Source organism: Vanellus vanellus (assembly GCF_965231255.1).
Source record: "Vanellus vanellus genome assembly, chromosome: 2".
NCBI lineage: Eukaryota > Metazoa > Chordata > Aves > Charadriiformes > Charadriidae > Vanellus > Vanellus vanellus.
This window is the reverse complement of record NC_138906.1, coordinates 83,969,769-83,992,017: the sequence shown is the minus strand read 5'-3', so window position 1 is coordinate 83,992,017 and position 22,249 is coordinate 83,969,769.

Below are 22,249 nucleotides of genomic sequence, written 5' to 3'. Positions count from 1 at the left end.
CTTCAGTTCGGAAAAATTGCAAAGCACCACAAAGTGGTTTTAACTTCTTAAAGGACACCCCGTTACTAAACTGCTGAAATGGATTGTCTTCGTAACTGAGGCAGTTTCAAACTGTAGGGTTTTTTCTCAGACATTTTAGTCCAAGCTTTCAAAATCTGATACTTGGAATTAATTTGAAATAATTTTGTACGGAAGTGTCTTCTGAATGCTTATCAATGCATCCAGCAGTATGTCAGTGCAAATCATTTGATTTTAAGGGAGGGGGGGAGTGTTTGTTTGTGTTTTTTTTTTTTTTTCTTTTTTTTTAATTTACCACAGCTGAAATGGACCAAAGAGCAAAAACTCATTAGTGTGAACTCAGAGCAGTACAAGAGAGGAGAGCCAATATGGCTGTCTCTCCTGTAATGCTCATGGTAGCAGAAATAACCTTAGATAACTGAATGCTGTTGAGCTTTTTGGAGCAAATGGAATGCTTTAAAAGCCAGAATAGATGAGTGAGACTTAGAAATGTTTATTAAAATTGAGACAGAAAGAGAGCATACATTGGACCAGCTTAACTTTTTAATTCCAAATCTAAATTGAAAATGCTCTTTATGAAGTTCAGAGAACAACAGCAAGGTCTTTGAATCTTCCCTTATGTTCTGCTTTGTCATTAGTCGTTCTTTCGCCCTTGTAGTTAACTTATCTGCTTTTAAACTTCACCAATAATTATTAGGAAAGAAGAAAACAAACTGATAGCTCAGTAGATTTGAAGCAAATTTGCTTTGTTTTGTCTTTTCTAGCTTATGGGTTTGTTTTTTTTTTTTTTCTTGTATTTGCATCAGAGTTGTTGCTGCTTCTATGTTTGCATCTGTTGCTGCTCCAAAGACATTTTAAAAATCAGAATGTTGCTGCAACACCTCATAAAGAATCAACAGAGGGGTTTCTTCTGAAGTGTACTGTGTGCACCTGGTAAGATACTATATCTGACTATTCAAAAGTTCAGAAGGAAAGAAATCTAGAACTCATATTTTCACTCATTGTTTGAAAGTTACATATGCTTTTTTATTTACACAGCCTATCATTCCTAGTTGGCTTTATTTAGATATGGAAAAAAAAAATCATACATTTTTTGAGGACTGAGGTATTTGATAGAAAATTGAAAGCATGTGTATGATAATGCTTTCAGACTTAAAAGAAAGCATAATGTATCATAGCATTTTTGAACAATGTATGCCAGGGTTTCTAATCAACTTTTCTTTGAAACAGCAGTGGTATGAATACTTGGTTGACTATCAGAGTGATAATGCTGATTTTAGAAATATTACAAAATTTTCCTAGGTTTCTAATTTAGCAATTGCACAGTTAAAAGTGGCTCTAGAAATACTATAATTTAAAGACTGTCAAGTTTTCTTATCTGAAACTTGATCTGTTATACAAAGGAATAATTTTGTTTATAATCTGAATGCTTTAAAAAGAAGTCATCAAAATGTGGAGGGGGTTATTCAAACTAGGACATGTACTTGGTGTTTTTTGTGGCCTCCTTATTTTGGTTGACAAACAGTTGAGGCATCTGTTGACATCAGCTAGATCTGGAGTGGTTTGTTATCACTTAAATTGGTGCAATTGTGAGAGAGAGGCTGTCATCAGAGTATATCCTTATCTTGATATTTAGGCCAGTGAACTTCAAAGAGAAAAAGGGTCATTAATTTTCTAGTTCTTGGCAGTGTAAGTTTGAGCCTCCCCTTTCCTGTCAGAATGAAGAAATGCTCAGCTTTTTTTTTTTTTCTTCTCATAGGGAAAATTCTATTTCTTTTCCTTCCAGCTTCCCTGATTAGCACAAAAGTAAAAAAGCTTCAGCTCTATCTCTCAACTCAGAGTAGACAAAGTACTTTAGAAAATAGAAATGTGTCATAAAGCAGCAAGGTGCTCAAGAAAGAAAGCATGGAAGGTGAAAGTGTCCCATTTGCATATGCTATGTAGGTCATGGCAAATCTGCCATGGCTCTTCTCGTTGGCTTTTATTGCATAAAATTGCATGGATCCTAAAGTAGGAAAAGGAAGAATTATCCTAGCCTTTTCACAGTCAGCTGTAAGCACTCAGTCTGGTTCACTTCTCATCCAGACAAGGAAGATCAGCTTATTTTGACACCTGCTGGCAGTTTAGATGATACCTTAGAAATTATATTTACAACATGATTAGCTACATGTACACGTGTGAACTTGAAAGTGTTTGGGGGGAGAGGGAGGGTTATTACTATTCTTCCACTACATTAAGTTGATTGGATTTTGGACTGGATTGAATTGAATTTTGTATGGAGCCAAGTAGTATACATTTGCTTACGCATATATCAATACAAATGCCTGTAACAGATAGCTTTAAATCTATTTTTTTGCACGTCATTTAGAATAGAAAGCACAGTGTGTTAGATTGTTAGACTCTGTTGACATCTAGTGGCTACTGGAGCAATGGCAAGCTGTTCAATCTTTCCGCATTGTATAAAGGAAGTTTGTGGGGAGAACAAGGCAAATTATAGTCCTTCGTAATATTTTTATTTTTTTCTGATCAGTAAGATATGTGAAAATAGTTACGCTATTTTAACACTCCTGGTGATAGGTTGAGATCTTCCACTACAAAGTTTGATTAGTGCTATTCCTGAAACTAGTTACCCTTTGAGAACTGAAGGAAAACTGATTCTTTATTCGCAGTGGTCTCTATCACGCTGAATGCCCTGTATTATTTCATCCTTCTCTGTGTTAAGCATGACTCTTTAATTCTTCAGTGATGGAATTTTTACTTCAGTGCACAGAATCAAAGTTCAGTATCAATTTTATCTGTTTTCATTTTAATGATGCAAGGCAAATGATTACCTGGAATTTTTATTAGGTTACCTGTGAGGCCTTTGGTAGGTGGCTGAAAGTATGTTCAGAGAAAATACGGTTTATTAGAAGGCATCCAGAGGAGTTGGTGTGGTTTCTGTCTGTACCTCTGAAAATACACTTATCTTTTTTAACATTAAGCATGTTATAATTTTTCTCAAAAATAACTGCAGTTGAAAATCTCTACTGCTTTTCTGTTTGTTTTTAATGATTGATGAAAAGCTTTTAATGATTTCTAACCTTTAATAGGTTTTATGCAGCTGTGATCTTCAAAACTACCCCTGAATTATCATCTCAATATTCTGATTTACTGCAGGGTTAAAAGAGATTAATGTGAAAAAGACCTTTCAAAAACTCAGTTTTATGTATCATGTTGACTATCCGTTCACTGTTTCATGCTTTCATTGTAAATTAACTTCATAAGAATAAAGGTTATGCTTCTGTACTCTTCAATGTGATTATAACAGCCACGGTATAAAAGTAGAAAATTGTAAACTGTTTCTCATTATCTAGCTGTCTGTGAAAGTCTAGACCAAAAAAGCAGTCTGGTTTTGGTCTTGCTGTCCTATTGCCTCAATCAAAATGTGAATTTATTTTGTAATCAATTTCTTTTTTTAGTTAAGGCTAGGTGGAAAATACCAACATCTATGGAAAATCACATGTAGTAATCATGTTTGAGTTTGAGTTATATTTACTCATATTTCAATAAACAGTTTGAGTAATCTGACAGTTTATATATTTATGTAAAACTTGGTGGTGAAGTTACCCTGTTTATGTATATAGGAGCTGTGATACACTAACTTCTGTTTATATATCTACTGCAACCCTTTTTGGTTGTGATAACTTGCAGTTATCATAGAATCATAGAATAGTTTGGGTTGGAGAGGCCCTTAAAGGTCATCTAGTCCAAAACCCCTTCAATGAGCATGGACATCTTCAACTAGAGCAGGTTGCTCAGAAGCCCCGTCTAACCTGACCTTGAATGTTTCCGGGGACGGGACATCTATCCTGATTGCCTTATATTTAAATTACAGTCAAGCAGATTAGTAAAATTTGTTTGTTACTGGAAAGGGAGAGGTAAAACCATTGTATAGAATATTTTGGGTTGTAAGAGCTACTATACAGTTTAATAGGAAATCATGCTTAAGTAAGTAATCTCTAAAAGTGTCACACTTTTCTTATGGTAGGTCAAGCTGTGGTTTCTGAAGGGCTGTTTTAGGGAGTGAATGTATCTGTTAAGAGTTGAATGACAAAACCACAGAACTAATAATTGAGTTGTCAGTGTCAGAAATGTTTCTGTTTATTTAACAAGCAATTTGAGGAATATTTGATGTCATTTTATATACTGGGAATAATGGTGATGGGTTGGTTTTAAAGGACAAGCCAAGTTAGTACAATAATGAACTCAGAATTTAAAACATTTTGCAAACTCCACAGTTTTTCTGTGCTTGGTTTGTGTGCACCACCATCTGTTTTCTATTTTTTCTTATAGCACAACAACTTAAATATGGAGTACAGCAGTACTATATAAATATTCATATTGAGGATACCAGCCTTTATTACATGTAAAAAGCCAACTCCCTGTTTTTATTATGGCTTGTAGACGAAAGTGCATGTTCCCACTCATCCAGAATGGGAACACATCTCACATCATCATAGGCTTGAAGAAAGATGAGAAAGAGATCCTGGTCTCTGGATTAGGATAAGCAATTTGTAAATAATAGGCAAATCAAGAAATCAAACCATATGTGTTTGAATAACTTGTACATTAGGAGGTATCAGTGAATCATTTCATGAAAGAATTAAACTAGTTTAGAAGTCTAGAGCTTTAGTTATTTGTTTGGAACTGGTAAGTTTTAATATATTAATCTTAGAATACAGTCTAAAATAAGTTTCTTCTTACCTAAATAATAATTAACACCCCCCATATATTTCCAGACAATTTAGTAAACCAAATGAATACTCACTGACCTGATTTCTTTTTCATTCTTCCACTGTATTTTTTGTTTAGGGTTTTCTGAATCTTTAGGTGTTTTTTTGCAGCCCATCATCTCCAAACTGGAAGGCAAATTCTAAAGTCTATTTACATTGTTTTATGTTGTTAAACAAAAAATAGATTCCTCTTGTTTTCTATTCCAGTTCTTCTTATGCCTTGGGTATGCATAGGATATGCACCCTTATGCAACTAGGATCCTTCCTACAAGAAGACGACAGTGACCAAGAGTATTATCTTTATTTGTATTACAGTATTGCTTTCTTCCTGTGCAGCAATGGACAGAGTCCTCTCATCTCATCAGGTAACAACTCTGCCAGCAGTTACCTGTGTCCTCTGGGGATCCCTCTCAAGCATCCTCTGTAGGAGAGCAGGCTGTGTGTACTGAACCCAAGCATTTCAAAGTTCCTCAAGATCAGCATATACTTTTTTTTCTATTTCTGTTGCTAGGCTTGCTTGCACTATGACCCTCTGGTTTTAAGATGAGTCATGTTGTCATGGTTTAACCACAGCCAGAAGCTAGAACCACACAGCTGCTCGTTTGCTCCCCCCAGTTTGGATGGGGGAGAAGATCAGAAGAGTAAAAATGAGAAAAGAACTCGTGGGTTGAGATAAACACAATTTAATAGGTAGAGCAAAAGCCGCGCACACAAGCAAAGCAAAACAAGGAGTTCATTCGCTGCTTCCCATTGGCAAGCAGGTGTTCAGCCATCTCCAGGAAAGCAGGGCTCCATCACATGTAATGGTTACTTGGGAAGACAAACATCATCACTCTGAACATCCCCCCCCTTCCTTCTTCCCCCAGCTTTATATGCTGAGCGTGACGACACATGGCATGGAATATCCCTTTGCTCAGTTGGGGTCCGCTGTCCCAGCTGTATCGTCTCCCATCTTCTTGTGCACCTCCAGCCTACTCACTGGCAGGGCAGTGTGAGGAGCAGAAAAAGCCTTGGGAGCTTAGCAACAACTAAAAACACCAGAGCACTATTACAAGTATTTCTCATCCAAAATCCAAAATATAGCACTATGCCAGCTGCTAATAAAAATTAACTCTATCCCAACTGAAAGCATGACATATGTAGATCATGAGTGGCTTTCCGCTTGTTGCCTACAATCATAGTGTTAGAGGTTGCAGAAATTTGCTATTGTACTGTCCTGGAAAGTCAGATCTGGCCTCTGTCAGACGGTCATCCTTGTAGCAATTCTCAGGACTTTCTATTCACCAGTTAAATTGTACGTAAATTACTAATTTAATTTGGACCTTTAGGGTGTTTTGTTGGACAGAATACATTTACAATTACTTTACAGCGTATCCTTACCATGAGGGCCCACTTCTTGGTTACTGGGGTTGGATGATAAAATCAGACCTGCTAGTTTCCTGACTGTCTTAATTTTCTGACTTGTCAGGAAAATGGTGTTTGATTTATTTTCTCTTTGCAGACTTTTGATGTATTTAGCATATAAATTATTCAATCTTGACAAATGTTCTGATGCTGTTTGATGTTTCTATAGGTTGAAGGAAATTTCAGTGTAAACTTAGTTTATTATCTTTATTTTTTAGCTAATAGTTCTGTATTTCATTTATCTGTGAGTATTCTAAAGCTTCATAAAAAAATAATATCAGATAAAATAATATGAGCTAAAATCATAGTGCTTATCTAGTATTGGTCTGGATACCAGTATTTTGGTGATACTGGAGCAAGGAAGCAGGTGGCAGCTTATATCAGTTTTTCAAACCTCTAACGGGATAAAGTAGAAGGATTCATGATACAGTCTCTGAGACTTCACATAGGGCCTTAGTATATGTGTTTCTAAAGAAATAGACTACATCCAGTTTCCAGAGACTTAGTAAAGGGAGGATGTCTTTGCAGAATTGATAAATGAAGAAAGTAGTATAAATACAAAGGGGCAGATATAAAGAAAACATGCAGTGGAGGACCTGACTCTGAAATCACAGGAAGGCATTTCACTAAAGGAACTGTTCTGCTATAATCCAGATGAAATTCTGATAATATTTGAATAAATATTTGAAGACTCCTGTGGAGACTCCTGTGGAGAATGCAGTGGACAAAGCAGTATATTGAACTGTCAACAGATAGGTACTGTGAAGACATGAGGGAAGTTCTAACTATGTCTGGTACTCGTAGTAAACTGAAGACAAGTTAATCAACAAGCCAAATAACGTGTGTAAAACATACATTACGTTATAGTTCAGAAGGCTAAGCATAACAGCATTCTTGGTGGGAACTAATGGAACTTTCAGTGCAACAAAGTACATGAAGGTTTTATTTATTGGATGTAAAGTGTAATAATTAAGTTATATTTTTTTCCTATATATCTTGTTCCTGGAATGACTCCACAGCAGTGCTAAGGAAGAGAGTGATGAATAGGCTGAGACAAGTAAAACTATAAGGTAAAACAGGACACAGCTACCCTGAAAAAAGTGTTTTGCAGTGTTGTCTGTCGCAGTGACATTTCATTCAAAATACCTGGGGGCTGTGGTGGTGTGATGTGAAATTTTAATATTAGAATACTTCTAGTGGAGGACTTTATCAGTGTTTCAGGCGTTTGGATAGATTTTTTATTTTTTTTTTTTTAACATTGGGTTATTTCAAGGTGTAATTCGCCTTTATTTTGAATAATGATGAGAAAACCATATAGAGTTATAGTATTATTTTACTTTGTCAACTTAATTTTTATGGCTGGAAAGACTTGTTTTTATGTGCTTCATAGTCTACCCAGTAGACAGGGATAATTCATTGTAATGTTTCTGAGCTAAGGGCAAACTTCTTCATCTATCAGACTTCAGGTAGCTTTATCTTAGGTACCTGTCGTGGTTTAACCCCAGCCAGCAACTAGGACCATGCAGCTGCTCGCTCACCCTGCCTTCCCCCCAGAAGAAGGAGAAGAGGGAGAAAAGGAGGGGAAAGGGAAAAGGGAAAAAACAACGTGGTTGAGATAAAGACGGTTTAATAGAACAATAACAGAAAAGGAAAACAACAACAACAATAATAATAATAATGACACAAGTCACTCTTACCTCAAAGTGAATTGGCGCCCTCCCAAGAAATGATCATGGACCACCCCCAGCCCTGGCCAACCCCCATTTATATACTGAGCATGACGTCTATGGTACGGAATATTCCATTGGCCATTCCATTGTATAAACATTGCCTCGCAACAACAAAACCAATGTGCATTGCTATCATTCCTTTCAAGGCTATAAAGAAAATTAACTCTTTCCTGGCTGAAACCAAGACAGTACCCTAGCTAGTTTTCTTAGGACTTGTTCCTTTACCTTTTACTGTTTGCTCAATTTTACTTAGTGTTTTACTCTTCTGCCACCACCAATCATCTGTGTGCTCATTATTTAGCAACTACTTTGTACTTGTCTTACAAAGACTGCCAGCTGAAACATCAGACTGAGCTCTGTATCTGTAAAATAAAAATTCAGCACCCCTGGGATCAGTAAAAACACTTGGAAAAGTGGTGGGCTAGTCAACCTCAGACAAACTAGACTTATCCTTCTGGTATACTGTGGTATACTTAAGGATACTTCTTTACATGATGTATATGATGAGGTCACTGCATTTCCTAATGACATGTCTGACCAGATGGTTGGTGGCAGATGAGGGATTAGCATAAGAACTGCTACATGTAGGGACCAGATACATCACTACTTCTTAGTCTTTGCTATTATAAGAAGAATGTATACAGATTTAGCAAATAGAAATACAGACATCTGGCATAAAATTACATCCTAAATATCTCAGCATTATGATTATTATTTTTTTTTTTTATCCAGCTAGGATTCCAATAAATACTGACCAACTACTTCAATGATACACCATTTTCTGTCATTATATCATTACCATGGAAAACAGATCTACTTCTCTCAAAAAAGCACTTGTCATTTCTGTACCCAGGTACAGGATTAAAATCTAGAAGACTTTTTGACTTTAACTTTTAGGGCTACCTTGATCTTCTCTAGATGAAATCCTGACCTTTGGACTCTGTTCAGCAACCGGTGATATGTTACTGATCCCTTATCTGACTTTAATACCTTGGACAGAAGACACTTATTTAAAACTCCCATCTAAGAACATGGTAGTATTCTAAAAGATAAAGTCAAAGAGCCAGTTAATAATTGAAAAAACCTCTACACGTAAATCATTCAGCCACTGCAGAAGGATCTGTGGTACTGCTCTATTAATGTAAAGATCCTAAGTGGCCTTAGGCCCTGAGTAACTGTAGAGAAAGAGGGACTGCAGTTGAAAATCTATGCTTAGATGCAAGTATTCATTAATACAAGTGGTGTATCCTGTTCCCTATAGGACAGACCTCCTCTTGCTCTCTCAACTAGATGAATTTCAATAGAGTATGTTTTTTTCCCTATCTTACATGTTCTAAAGCTGCAATGAGATTTGCTTGTCAGAAGAACTAGAGCATACACTGCATATTTAATATTAAGAGTGAATATATTGTATTGCTTCTAGCGTGTTTGCTGTATTACAGGATAGTATTACACATCTACTTCACTTTTCAGACCCTTTGTAACTATATCTGACACACTAGAAAAAATTCACTTCATCGTGTACATGTCAGCCTTTCTTGAGAATCAAGGAGTTACATCACCAAAGCACAAGCAGTTAATTAGTCTGAGAGCTACAAGACAGAAACATGGAGTTTTCCCAACATTATATACTTAGTAGCAGCAGCTAGGTCCAATGCCAAAACCAGGAGACTAGTAATTCATTGTTGTTGCTCTTGAAACCCCTTTTTTTTGTTGCCCAGAAAAGGGTACACCGTGTTATTCTCCTTTAGGATATTATCTCTGAAGGATTATTGACTCTATGTGCATCAAAATGTTTGATGCTTTAAGTGTAATGCAGCATTGAACACAGTAATTCTTTGTTAAATCCTTAAGAATAAGTAATCTGGGATTTGTGTGGTTTTTGCAACTGAATATATGCATATCTATACACATACAGGGATCACTGTCTTTAGAGTGTTTAAAAGACTGATGAGGTGAGTTTCAAATTTCAGAACAGCAGTGGATTGACATTAATTAACAACACACACTGCTAATTGTTAGTTTTTACCGAGTATCCATTATTGTTACTCCATATAGAATACAATCAGTCATTTAAAAATTTATCCACAATTACCTGTGAGTATGCTACACCAGGGAGTTGATGTCATGAAGTTAGCACTGATGGCTGTGATCCTTGATGGTCTTAGCTGTGGAGATCAAAGTAATGAGACTTGAGAGCTCTCAATGAGAGAATTGCTGTGGGCTACTTTATTCTCCGCCTTTCCAGTTTCATTGTTTTGTGTTCCTCAGTCTCCTTCCCAAAGGAAAATAGGGCGAATCTATCTGCTTCTGACATAGCTTATCTTAATTTTTTTTGGATCAGGACTAATTTTGGTTTTGTCAGTCATTTTCCTTATTTGTTCCGCAGGATTATTCTCATTGCACCAGATGTCCTTCTGCAGGATTATTTTGGTTTTACCACATATCTTTCCCGCCTGCTTTCATCCTTGGTTCTCATCTTGCAGATTTTCCTGTGCGCATGCTTTCCTCTACCTTGTTTGGACAGCTATACCACAAGTCCCTGTTTGTCCTTTTGTGGTTGCCTATTATTTATACTTAGTGGCATTATAGTGTTAACAAAAGCTTATGTACAGTCACCCGTTACGTGTGTTTCTATGCCTTGGTTCAAGGGAAGCTGTGGTGGGTTAGCCTTGGACAGCTGCCAGGTGCCCACCAAGGTACTCTCTTAATCCCCCCTCCTCAACAGGAGGGTGGAGAAAATACAATGAAAAAGCTCATGGATCGACATAAGGATAGGGAGACCACTTATGAATTACTGTCATGGGGGAAACAGACTTGACTTGGGGAAATTAATTTAATTTATTGCCAATTAATAACAGGGTAGGATAGTGAGAAATAAAAATAAAACCAAAACCACCTCCTCATCATCCTCCTTCTTCCCAGGCTCCATTTCTCTCCTAACTATTCTACCTCATCCCCATCCATGAGCGATGCAGGGGGAGGAACAGGGGGTTGTGGTCAGTTCATAACACTTCATCTCTACCACTCTTTCCTCCTCACACTGTTCCCCTGCTCTAGTGTGAGGTCCCTCCCACAGGATACAGTGTGGATATCTGCACCAACACGGGCCTTCATGGGCTGCAGAGGACCAACCTGCTTCACCATGGTCTTCTCCATGGTCTGCAGGGGAATCTTTGCTCCATTGCCTGGACCGCCTTCTCCCCCTCCTTCTGCACTCACCTTGGTGTCTGCACGGTGTTTCTCTCACATTTTTCTCACTCTTCTCTCACAGCTGCTGTACAGAATTTTTTACTCTTTCTTAAATATGTTATCACAGAGGTGCCATCGCCATCTCTGATTGGCTTAGCTTTAGCCAGTGGTGGGTTTGTCTTGGAGCCAGCCGGCAAAACCTTGCCATGTAAACCCAATACTGAAGCAAATGTCAAACATATCTTGCTTAATCTGTTTCTGCTTGTCTGAGAAGATACCTACTCAGGACTTGAGACACAAAGTCACTATTAACTAGTTACTAAACATTACATCAGAATCAGTGAGCTGACAGAGCTCATTCATATCCATTGTCCTCAACTCAGACACGAAATGTGAAGAAGAGTAGGAAAAGGTATAAGTAGCACTGTGGTTCACACTTAGTCTTCATTTTATTTCTGCTGGGGACCACTAAGCTTGAGTCCTAAGGCAACTGGGGAAGAACAACAGGAAGACCATATTATTTTAAAACAAAACCAAAACACAGAAAACCCCAAGACAAAAACAAAAAAAACAAACCAAACCAAAACAAAAACCCAACAGAACCAAACCCAACCAAATAGGGTCATAGGGGATAAAGGAATTATATAATTATTTTAACTACGTGATGAAAAACAGGTATGGGACTTCCCAAATAGTTACCAGTATGATAAAAACTGCATGTAGGATTTGCTTGTACTTCTGCATAGATCTAAAAATGAAAATAAACTGCGGTAGCCTTTGCTGGCTATTCAGTTTTATCCTATAATATGATTATGAGTAATATAGCTTGAAGTCTGCAAATTATTTGAAAATCAATTACTTTGGAATCAATTATTTAAGAACACGGAATGACACTAAATGAGGAATTAGAGCAAGCACTCGATGATCTTAAAGGTCCCTTCCAACTTCGACAATTCTATGATTCTACTATTCCATAAATTTTCACCACATATGCATCTAGTAGTTATATTTCCATGCTACAGATAGATGCAAAAAACCCTTATATTTTTAGTTTTTAATACATTATTTTTTCAACAGTTTTGTGACATTTATAACCAAAATGATAAAATCTACTTTCCAAAAATATTTTGTTATAATCAGTTGCCCTTTCTGTGCCCTTCTCTTCATGTTATAGCTGTAAGCTGTGGTATTCCCACTAAGAAATATGAAAACTGCTGAAGAGGTCTTAAAAAAACTTTTTATATTAAGGTATTAACTCATTATTTAAATGAACATTTTTAAAGAGCTGAGAGAGAAAAGAGCACTAATAAGCAATGGTCTGGAGCTTTAACGTTCATGAAGCAATGTAGATGCCAACTGACTACCTTTGACAAATAGACTTCTGGAATAAAAAAATCTGTTTCTGAAATGAACTACTTGAGCTCCAGAACAAAAATGCAGACAGGTTTGGTAGCAAATCAAGACGGCTGAATGCCTCTTCTGTCCTTGCATCACAGTGATTCCTTTCTGTCCCTCTTGATATTATATGTGAAATAGAGGGAGAAAACTGGTTGCCGCATCAGTAACCATCAGTTGATTTGATATGGTGGAATAAAAGACTTCTGAGAGGAAAGGACGAGGCAGGTAAATTGAGGAGGAAAGCAATATCAGCATCTAGAAGAGCAAGCATAAAGATAACAGATTTGGAAGTAAGAAAATCTGAAGAGCACTACTGATTTCATGATGAATAATGAAGAGGACAACTGCCTACTTCTGGTGCTGGAATCACTGCAGAATGTTTTCTTGCATTCAATCTTCCTTCTGTTTCTTAGTACCATTGTTCAGTCTGTGAAAAAATATTTAATAATTTCAGGAAAATACCAACTTTCTTAAGAAATAGAAGAGACCAATATGTGTGTATGCAAAAAAGCATGCTAATATTTCAGATCTTTTTTTTTAAGTTTTACTTTTATAGAACTATATTCCAGGGGAAAATCAAGCCTCAAAGAAACTGTTACTCATTTTTGTGTATTTCCTTACTATTTATATGATTCTGTAACTTATTCCCCTTTTTAAAAATCCTGGCTGCATCTTCTCAGTAACTCCTCCTAGATACTGAAAGCTGATTGTACTTCTCCGTAAGCCAAGCTGAACAAGTTCCAGAGCCTCAGCTTCTCCTCACGTGGCAATTGCTCCGGCTCTGATCTGCTTGGGAACCTTCTGCTGAACTCACTCCAGTTGGTGAGTCCTTCCTGTGCTGAGCAGCCAAAAAACAGACTGAGTATCCAGATGTGCTCTCACAAGTGCTCAACTGAGGGGGAAGATGCTTTCTCTTGATGTCCTGTTTGTGCACATATAAACACCATCCAGGGTGCTGCTGGCCATGTCTGCAGCCAGGGCACACTGCTGGCTCATGCTCAGCTTGTGTCTGCTGAGGCCCCCAGGTCCCTTCCCGCAGAACTGCTCCCAGCCAGGCAATCCCCAGCCTGTGCCCTTGCACCAGTGCTTCCTGCCCAGGGGCAGCACACAGCCTTTGTTCTTGAAGTTCATGAGATTCCTGTTAGTCCATTTCTCTAGCTTGTCTAGGTCCCTCTGCATGGCCTTGAGTGGATTGACTATTCCGTCTAATTCAGTGTCATTGCAAACTTGGTGGTACATTCTGTCTCTTTCTGTGGGTTGTTGAAAAATATATTAAACAGGTTGTTATAATGTTGCATTTCACTGAAGTCAGTCATACGTAGTTGCTTCTTCGTTGTCAATAGTAGTTATCAATATCATGTAGGAATCCTAGTCATGGAGTGAGAATATTGTCTTCAGACATTTTCCAAATGGGCAAACCAAAATTTAGTCTTTCTCCTAAACTTCCTTTTTGTTCTTTTTAGTTTTCTGCTCTGTGGTTAAGGATTCATAATATATTCTTTTTGTTATGATTTTTGCTTCTCTAAAAGATCTATATATCCAATTCTATATCCATCCTTTGAATAATTGAATGATTATATATTTTCACATGCACAACTCAGCTTGATTGTATGATCGGCCTCTTGTAATAATACTTAGAATTTCCCACTCTCAGAATGACTATGGCAGTAAAAATTATTTCAGTCAAGGAAGTTTCAAAATAACATCCAGTTATGACTACTTTTTTTGTGTGTTATTAGGGAGTCTGATAATGGTAGGTCATAGTTTCCTGTTATATGACTAAAGAACTTCTCAAGGCCAAGAGCTAATTTATTTATTTAAACACCTTGGGCATGGTCATTTAAATATGCACATATTCAATATCTTGAGTGTGAAAGGGAAAATTACTTGAGATCTGTATGACACTCAATATATGTTAGTCAGTCTTCGGAAAGATAAGAGGTAGGTTTCTCTCTTCCTTGCCTTCTCACTTTCCTGACGCTATTTAATTTCTCATATCATTTTCAAATAATGTCTTAACTGAGAGATTAATTTATGCTGCAGAATCAGTAGCCAGTTTAAATGTAGTGGAAATGTAAGTATTTTAATACTTTTAATGCCGGTAGAGGCTGGGAGGGTGGTAGCATTTTGGAAAAGGTTCTTAGAATCTAAAAAGAAGAACAATTTCTGTTATTTGTTTTTCAAGATTTGTATCTGTTTGTAGAAATCTGGAGTTAAAATTCTTGACAAGGAGAAAGTCATCATTATTTATCTGTAGAAAGATGTTTCAGATGCTTTGCTAATTTGCCTTGTGCTTAATTAATTAAACTTTAAAACTGCCACTTACACCTTGCTTGCAGTTAGTGGAGCACTTATATCAATGTTACGGCTTAGTGCTACCCATCATCTTCATTCTTTGACCAGATGCAGCACCTTTACTAAAGTACCTTTTACCAAGAATTAGTTTTCTTGTTATGGAATTATGAATACCAACGTGGTATTTTCATTTTACTTACTTTACTTCTTACTTTGTCTTTCTGGAGTAAAGCTTACAGATATCAGAAAGATTGTGCAACCTACATATTACTGAGCATGCCTTATATAGTAAAAGCATACATTTGGTTTCTCCTTTTTAATTCCTGCAACAATGCCATTTTGCTCTTCTGCTTTAGTAACGCATTCCTCCAGATTAATGGTTGGAAGATCTGGGGAAAAAAGTTATTTCTTCCTTGGGTCTCTTCTGTTTAGATAGCATATTGCACAACCAAAAATACCCCAAAGATGACCATTGAATCTTCTTTTACAACTATTACATATATGATGTTAGCTGTTACTTCAGCTTTTTTATATCAATACTATCATGGTGGATGCTGCTTGACCTTCAGCTTCAGTGAAGGGCTTGAAAATTTCTCCTGTGGTGGTAAAGGGTCCATGAATACCTGACTAATTCTCTTACTTCAAGAAGCATAGATTTTGATTCCAAAGAGAGAGAGAGAGAGAGGAGATTTTCCAGAATATGTTTGAGACCTATATAGTCTATAAGAGGCTTTAAATGCAAATTTGGAGGTATAATGGTTGAGATTATTGACATTTTATCACTGACAAAATATCTGGAATTTTGACTCCAAAATACTTGCCTGACCAAGATAATACTTCTAAAATTAACTTGTCTGTTATACTGATTTGCTTGTTGAATTAAGAAAGTGTAACTGATTTCAAGAGAAGTCTCAAATCTGCATTTTCCATGACTTTATACAGTTCAAGGTTGGTCATATGGCTGTTTTGAAGACAGCAATGTGACAGTGTGATTGATACAGTTAAGAATGCTTCCAGCTGGTTCAAGTTTCAGCATGAACTTGTTTGATTAAAACACTGCCTTACTCTTGAATGTTGCAAAATTAAATACTGTTTATTTAGGAGTGCATAAATTCTAGCATTTGGAGGGGATTTTTTTTCTGCATTGGACGCTTATTTTGCAGTGTAGTCATGGGTCATTGACAGCATTGCACAAGGCATATTTGCAAGAGAAGGTGATATTTGCAAGTGATTGATAAAGTAAGGGGAATTTTCAAGAAGTAATTCAAAGAACAAATGCATATTCACAATTACTCTTATGTTTTCTTCATAAGCAGAATAAATCAGGGTGAGAGCTAGATTTTTAAAGCATGAAGCACTCAGCTTAAACTGCAGAGACAAAGAAATACCTGGTATTGAAAAGAGGGAATGGTCTGGATTTTGTTACATGGAAGCCTGCTGAAATTCACTTTTCTTATGTTGTCTGTATTAAAATAAATAAAAAAAACCCAACGACATTGTAGTGGTATACATTTGTCTACACATATGTTTTTACTCTACAGAAAAATATTTATAAGATTAATTTGTAAATATCTACTGTATTTTGTGGGCAATGCTTTGAAGCACCTACATTCTAGTTTATTTCTATTTGTAACTGTGTGCTGGGAAGTGCCCACAGTGGCAGGAAGAAGGGAAGCTATTGTTTCTGCTGTTCTCAGGATAGTAGCAGCCTGCCTAACCCTTAGATAGGGCACAAAAATAGAAGAAATAGCAAAGTGTATTTTATCTCTGTGCACCAGGCAAAGGAAGCATTTCTCTTTAGGTATGATAAAAGAAATCATGTTTACTGATGAATTATTTTCAAGCTGGTACTCATAATTTATTGTCCTAAAAAGCCTGCAGCAGCATTTGTGGTCTGTTCATTCCCAGTGTCCCCGAACAGTCCCAATTCATAATGAAAAGAAGAATCAGAAAGGTATGTAAAAATGTAAAGATTTTTGCTTTTTATTTTATTTTTATACTTATATGTGTACACACAGTGTAGTTGCTTGTCACAGAAATACCTAGTAAAAGACATGAAAAGCAAAAGAAATAAGGGCAGCACATAAACACTAAAGATATTGTCGTATAAAATAGATATGAATTTTTAAATCCCTTCTGATAGAGGAAGCTTCTGAGAACTACTGAAAGAATATTTTCAGTTGAAGTTAAATCTTAAAGAGGCAAAGGAACCTGCCTTACTGGGACCACTTTAAAGAAATTTTAAACAAATCTACACCTTGTAAGTAACTTTTTCTACACTGGATTTCCTACTGTTACATAATTTATGCTAACTCTATATGTAAGGGCTGTGACCTTACTCACTACCCAAAAAGAACTACAAGATTAAGGTGCATATTAGCACCTTAACAAACCTGGTTTAATCGATTCGTGTTTGTTATTTTTCCTTGCAACCACTTTTCCCGAAAGGATGAGGTAACAGAGAATGATAATGTAAAATTGTTCTGTGAAACACGGTAGTATGCTGTAAATGTTTGACCTTTCCATCATTTAAGCAATAAGACACTCCAGGGTGTGCTGTTGAAGCATAATATTAACACAGCTCACCTACGTGGAGTTTAGTATGCATGCTGAAATCATACAGTAATGGGCACCCTGGAGTGTTTATAGAAGTATAAAATGCCAGATAAATCGTTAGAAGGGATTTCTTATGTCTAGAATATTTTTTAAATTATTAACACAGTTATATTTAAAAACAAAACAAATACCCCCCCCCCCACACTTAACCATGAAGAGCTCTTTAACAAACCCAAAGGTTTTCTAATTATTATTAATTATATCTATTTGTTGGTATTCAAAGGCCAACTTAGCCTAAGGCATGTTGCCATAAGCTCTAGTATAAACACATAGTAGTAGAGAACCCCTGTCTGGAGAGACTAATTGAAGCAGATAAGCTATCTAGTTTTGTATTTAAGTGCAATTACTAAATAGGATTAAACATATGTGCAATCACTTTACTTCCAGGTTTGTGTATTCTCAGACTACTCACTAGCTCAGTCACATTTCTCTTATTACTTTCCACGGCTTTGACACAAATGTATATTTTTATCTCTCCCTACTGTTTTACTGTGTCCCTTGCCACCATTAGTTGATAACCTCTTTCTTCATTTTTCCTCTTTTGCATGCTCTTTTTATGTATGAATTTCCCTTGCCTCTTTGTATTCAATAAGATTTGGAAAAAAGAAGAATATATCAAAAGTTTCACCTAATAATTTCATTGGAAGTCCTGTTATATAGGCCTGAATTTGCCTTTTACTTTTAAGCTGAAGCCAGTTATTCTGTGGATCAGCAACTTGGAAGTAACTATCACTTTAATCTTTGAATGCTCACTTTCTATGGTTGATTCTCTGAACTATACTACTTGAACTATAACTGTAATTATATTATTATAACTGTAAATTTTGTACCTTTTTTAACCACTTCTTGGGATGTTAATATTAATGGTGCTAGAGGAAAATTCTACTATACTACTTGAACTATAACTGTAATTATATTATTATAACTGTAAATTTTGTACCTTTTTTAACCACTTCTTGGGATGTTAATATTAATGGTGCTAGAGGAAAATTCTACAGGGATGTGCAGAGAGAATTACCAGCTGGGCACAGTATAACATACTGCTGAGCAGCTTCTGGATAGGGCAAAGACACAGGAAGTGCCATGTGTAAAGATGGATAAGGAACCAAAAAGCTGACTGCCACAGAAATGAGATCAGTTGCTTAAGGCATAAATTTCCTCCTGTCTGAAGTTTTTTCCTAAAGGCAATACAAGAATTTGGGATGGGGGGATGGGGGGATGGGGGGGGGTAGGACAGAGAAATATGATACCACGTTCACTGATAATGAAAATTGTTAGGAGTTCCATGGGGTGAGATGCATACAGGTGATCCCACTTAACACAGTGTAAAAGTTGTTGATCCTTTGGAGCTTGTGTTAGACAAGATATAAACAAATGTTAATTACTTTTATTTGTTTTTCTCTTTTCTCTCCTACAAACATTTTGAAACTGAAGATTTAATATAATGAACTAACCCTACAATTATTTATAAGCAAAAAATTTCAGTATTAAACAATGCATTTCCATACATTATTGACTGTAGTACCAAAGCAATCCACATGCAGATTCTGGATAATCCAACCACCTTCCTATAATGCCATGTGTAGTTGACACATATAAAGGAAAAGGTGCAGTGGAGGTGAGAGATGGTCTTGTGTTACAAAAGGCAGGTTCAAGAAGTATACCTTGCAATTGTAGCAGAAGGGACCTCAGCCTGCTATTACTGATTCTTAAAGAGAAGTAGTCTGTAGTTTCAGGCTGGCACTTTAACTGAAATGGAAGGAAACTGGGTTTACTGTCCCATAAAGACTTTAAAGAACTAAAATTTCTTCCCAGTAAGGGAATTATCATTAACAATATTATAAGAAATTATTCATCCTGGGGTAACCCAACAGTAAATACTTTCTTTCCGATCTGACCAGAAATTCTGGTCATTCAAACACTCAACCTTAGTAAAGTTTGTGAAAACTAATATGTTGTCTGTGGGAAATGCTCAAGATTCCTCTATTTTTTGATTTTGCCTTTCTGAAAACTCAGTGGTGTTGTTTCAGATTAACTTCCACTTGACCAAAAAGCAGTGCACTCTCCTCTGTTGATGAACAATTCCTGTGTGGAAGGCACATTTTTGCCTTAGGAACAGAGCTTGGCCACAGGGTGCATGTATTTTAGATGATTGGCACCAGCCAAAAATGTGCAGTGATGATCATGTTTATTGGTGGAGATCAGTAATGCAGCGCTTCTGCATTACTGAATGAAGTACAGGTTCAGAGCCAAAGCTTACATCCCTCTCCTCTCTGATTTAGCTTTGGCACACACCTGAGTGGTTAAAATCATTCACGTTTCCATTGTGGAAGCAAGACAGTTAACATCTCACGGGCCTTTGCAGGCCCCAAATATTAAGAAATATTTGCAGGTAATAGTCTTTCCAGTCAGCACCATCTATTTAACAAAGGAGTAGATTATTCCTGTCAGGCTGTAGTGTCTAGACCCCCATCTTCAGAAGCATTTTGATCACTCTTGTTATTTACCATATCCTGCTTATCTGGCACAGTGTTGGTGACGGATGGATTGCATAACCTAATGGTATGTAAACTCTGTCCCATATGGGAAGGGTTTTTATCAGCAGAATCTGACACATTGCTGCTGTGTGTTCTGTATTATAGCTGCAGTAGTACACGGCTTCTGTCCTGACCCTGCTTTTTTTTCTGCAGCATCATTAACTTTGATGAAAAGGCAGTTTTCTGCAACATCCAAATTGCTGTTCCTTTCAGAAAGATCAGTGAGACAAACCTTTATAAAATGCATGCCCTGAATGAGATATCTTGTTTAATAGTATGTTGAATCAGGAACACATGCCTACTTTTATCTAAATTCCCTGAGCTAGAAGAAAACAGTTTCTAATCAAGAAAACCACAGTTAGGGTTAATGTTGCTTCTATAGACACAATTTGCCTTATTGATCCAGTATGTACATACAACCTTTAACCAACCTTTAAATACCTGATCACGTGATGGTGTGGTTTTTTGTTTTAGTCTTTTTCGTAGGGGATATGCAGGTAGGGGGGTATGTTTTCTTGATTTGTGTACAGAAATAGTACAAGATATCTTAAACATTATGGGAATATAGCTGTAAGGCCACTGTATTTGTGCTGGTAATATCTATGCATAAGTGAAATGAATGCAGGTTGGGAAACTTCAAACAGCACAGAAACAGAAAATTACATATTAGTGAACATGTAGTCTATTCTGCTAGTAAATAGAATGTATTAACTTTTGTTCCTATTTAGCCAATCCTCTAAAGTGGAAGCCCAGGCAGCAGGAAAGTTTAGATTGGGACTGTGAAACTAGAGACCATAGATTCTTTGTCTGGTCACCTAAAATGGCTGCAAAGGATATAAAGCTAGTGATGAAGATATAGTAAGTGTGTCAAATGCTGTGGAATTCCATTTAAAAAAATACTGTGACATATCAATGACTGAAACTGGGTTATTAATTTTATTAAAATATGTATTTGTTGCAGAAGAACAGACCCCTATCTAGGTCAGATGCAAGCAAGAAAAAGATTAATTGCCTGGAAAAAGAAAAGTCAGACTCAAAGCCAATAATTACAGGGACAAGACCTCTTTAAATGAGGAGGAGAATGAAGATAAACGTTAAATTTCATTACTAAGCGATAAATGATGTATGATTGATTTAGTTTTCACTGCAGTCACACATTTCAAAATGTCACATTTACACTCAAATAACCTTTCCAGGGAAACAAGAATCTGTGCGGGATGTATAAATATTTTGCTAAATGGTCTCATGCTTCACTAAGTTCTCGCCATTTGCAATTCATTATTATGTTCATTTAAATGACAAGTGGTGTACTAGCTTTTTTAAATAAATCAAACAAAATTTCCCTTTCTTTTAAAATATGAAAATAACTTCCTTCTCTAATATAATGCCAAATATTATTAAACCTGAATAAAACATATAAACTTTCAATTCTGAAATAATATTCAAATGGATTTTTATATTTGTTATTTGTTAATTAGACCTTCTAGCAACAGTTGCTCTGTTTGCTTTTTGGGGGGTTCTTTTGTTGCTTTTTTGTTTGTTTGTTTGTTTGTTTTTGTTTGTTTGGTTTTGCTTTGTTTTTTACCTGAACTCTTCGAAGGAAATGCTAGGATTTAAGTAAACACGATGTCATATAAATACATTTGAGTAACTTTTAAAAAGCCTTTCAGCTTCAATGCAAATTTCTCTCCATCTTATGATTGCATGACACTGAAAGGTCATAGAGTCACTTATTTCTACTTTCTCTGACAATTTTTCAACATTTTGTTCCATCAACCTACAATATTCAGCACCACAGGGCACTAAAATAATACTGTAGAATAAAGTACTGGATGGGGGAAGGATGGAGGGGAGAAGCAGGAGAAAACCATGTACACAATATTTTTGTTTCTTCCTGTGATACTCATTTGCTTGTTAGCAGCCAATCTGTCACTATGCTTGCAAAGGATCTTTATTGTGAAGTTTTAAAAATAATAGTATTTGTCAGAGGCAGCAAACTTCAGATTTTCAGCTATGACAGAAATAAACCCATAGATTTTGAAAGACAGAGAGAGACAAGTTAAGTAAAATGTTCTGCCTGCCCTTCAGGCAGTTACCAAAGAAGTCGTGAAGCATTGCACCCTTTAAGGTCTATAAACTTTATATTTCAGTACAGAGGTGACGAAGGAACACATGTTTAGATGTCCTTCTCAGTGAGCACCTTAAAGTGTTTCAAGGGGGGAATTTGTGTTCCCAGAGGAAAATACATATACCTGAACTAATCCCATGGATTTGTTTTACTATAACA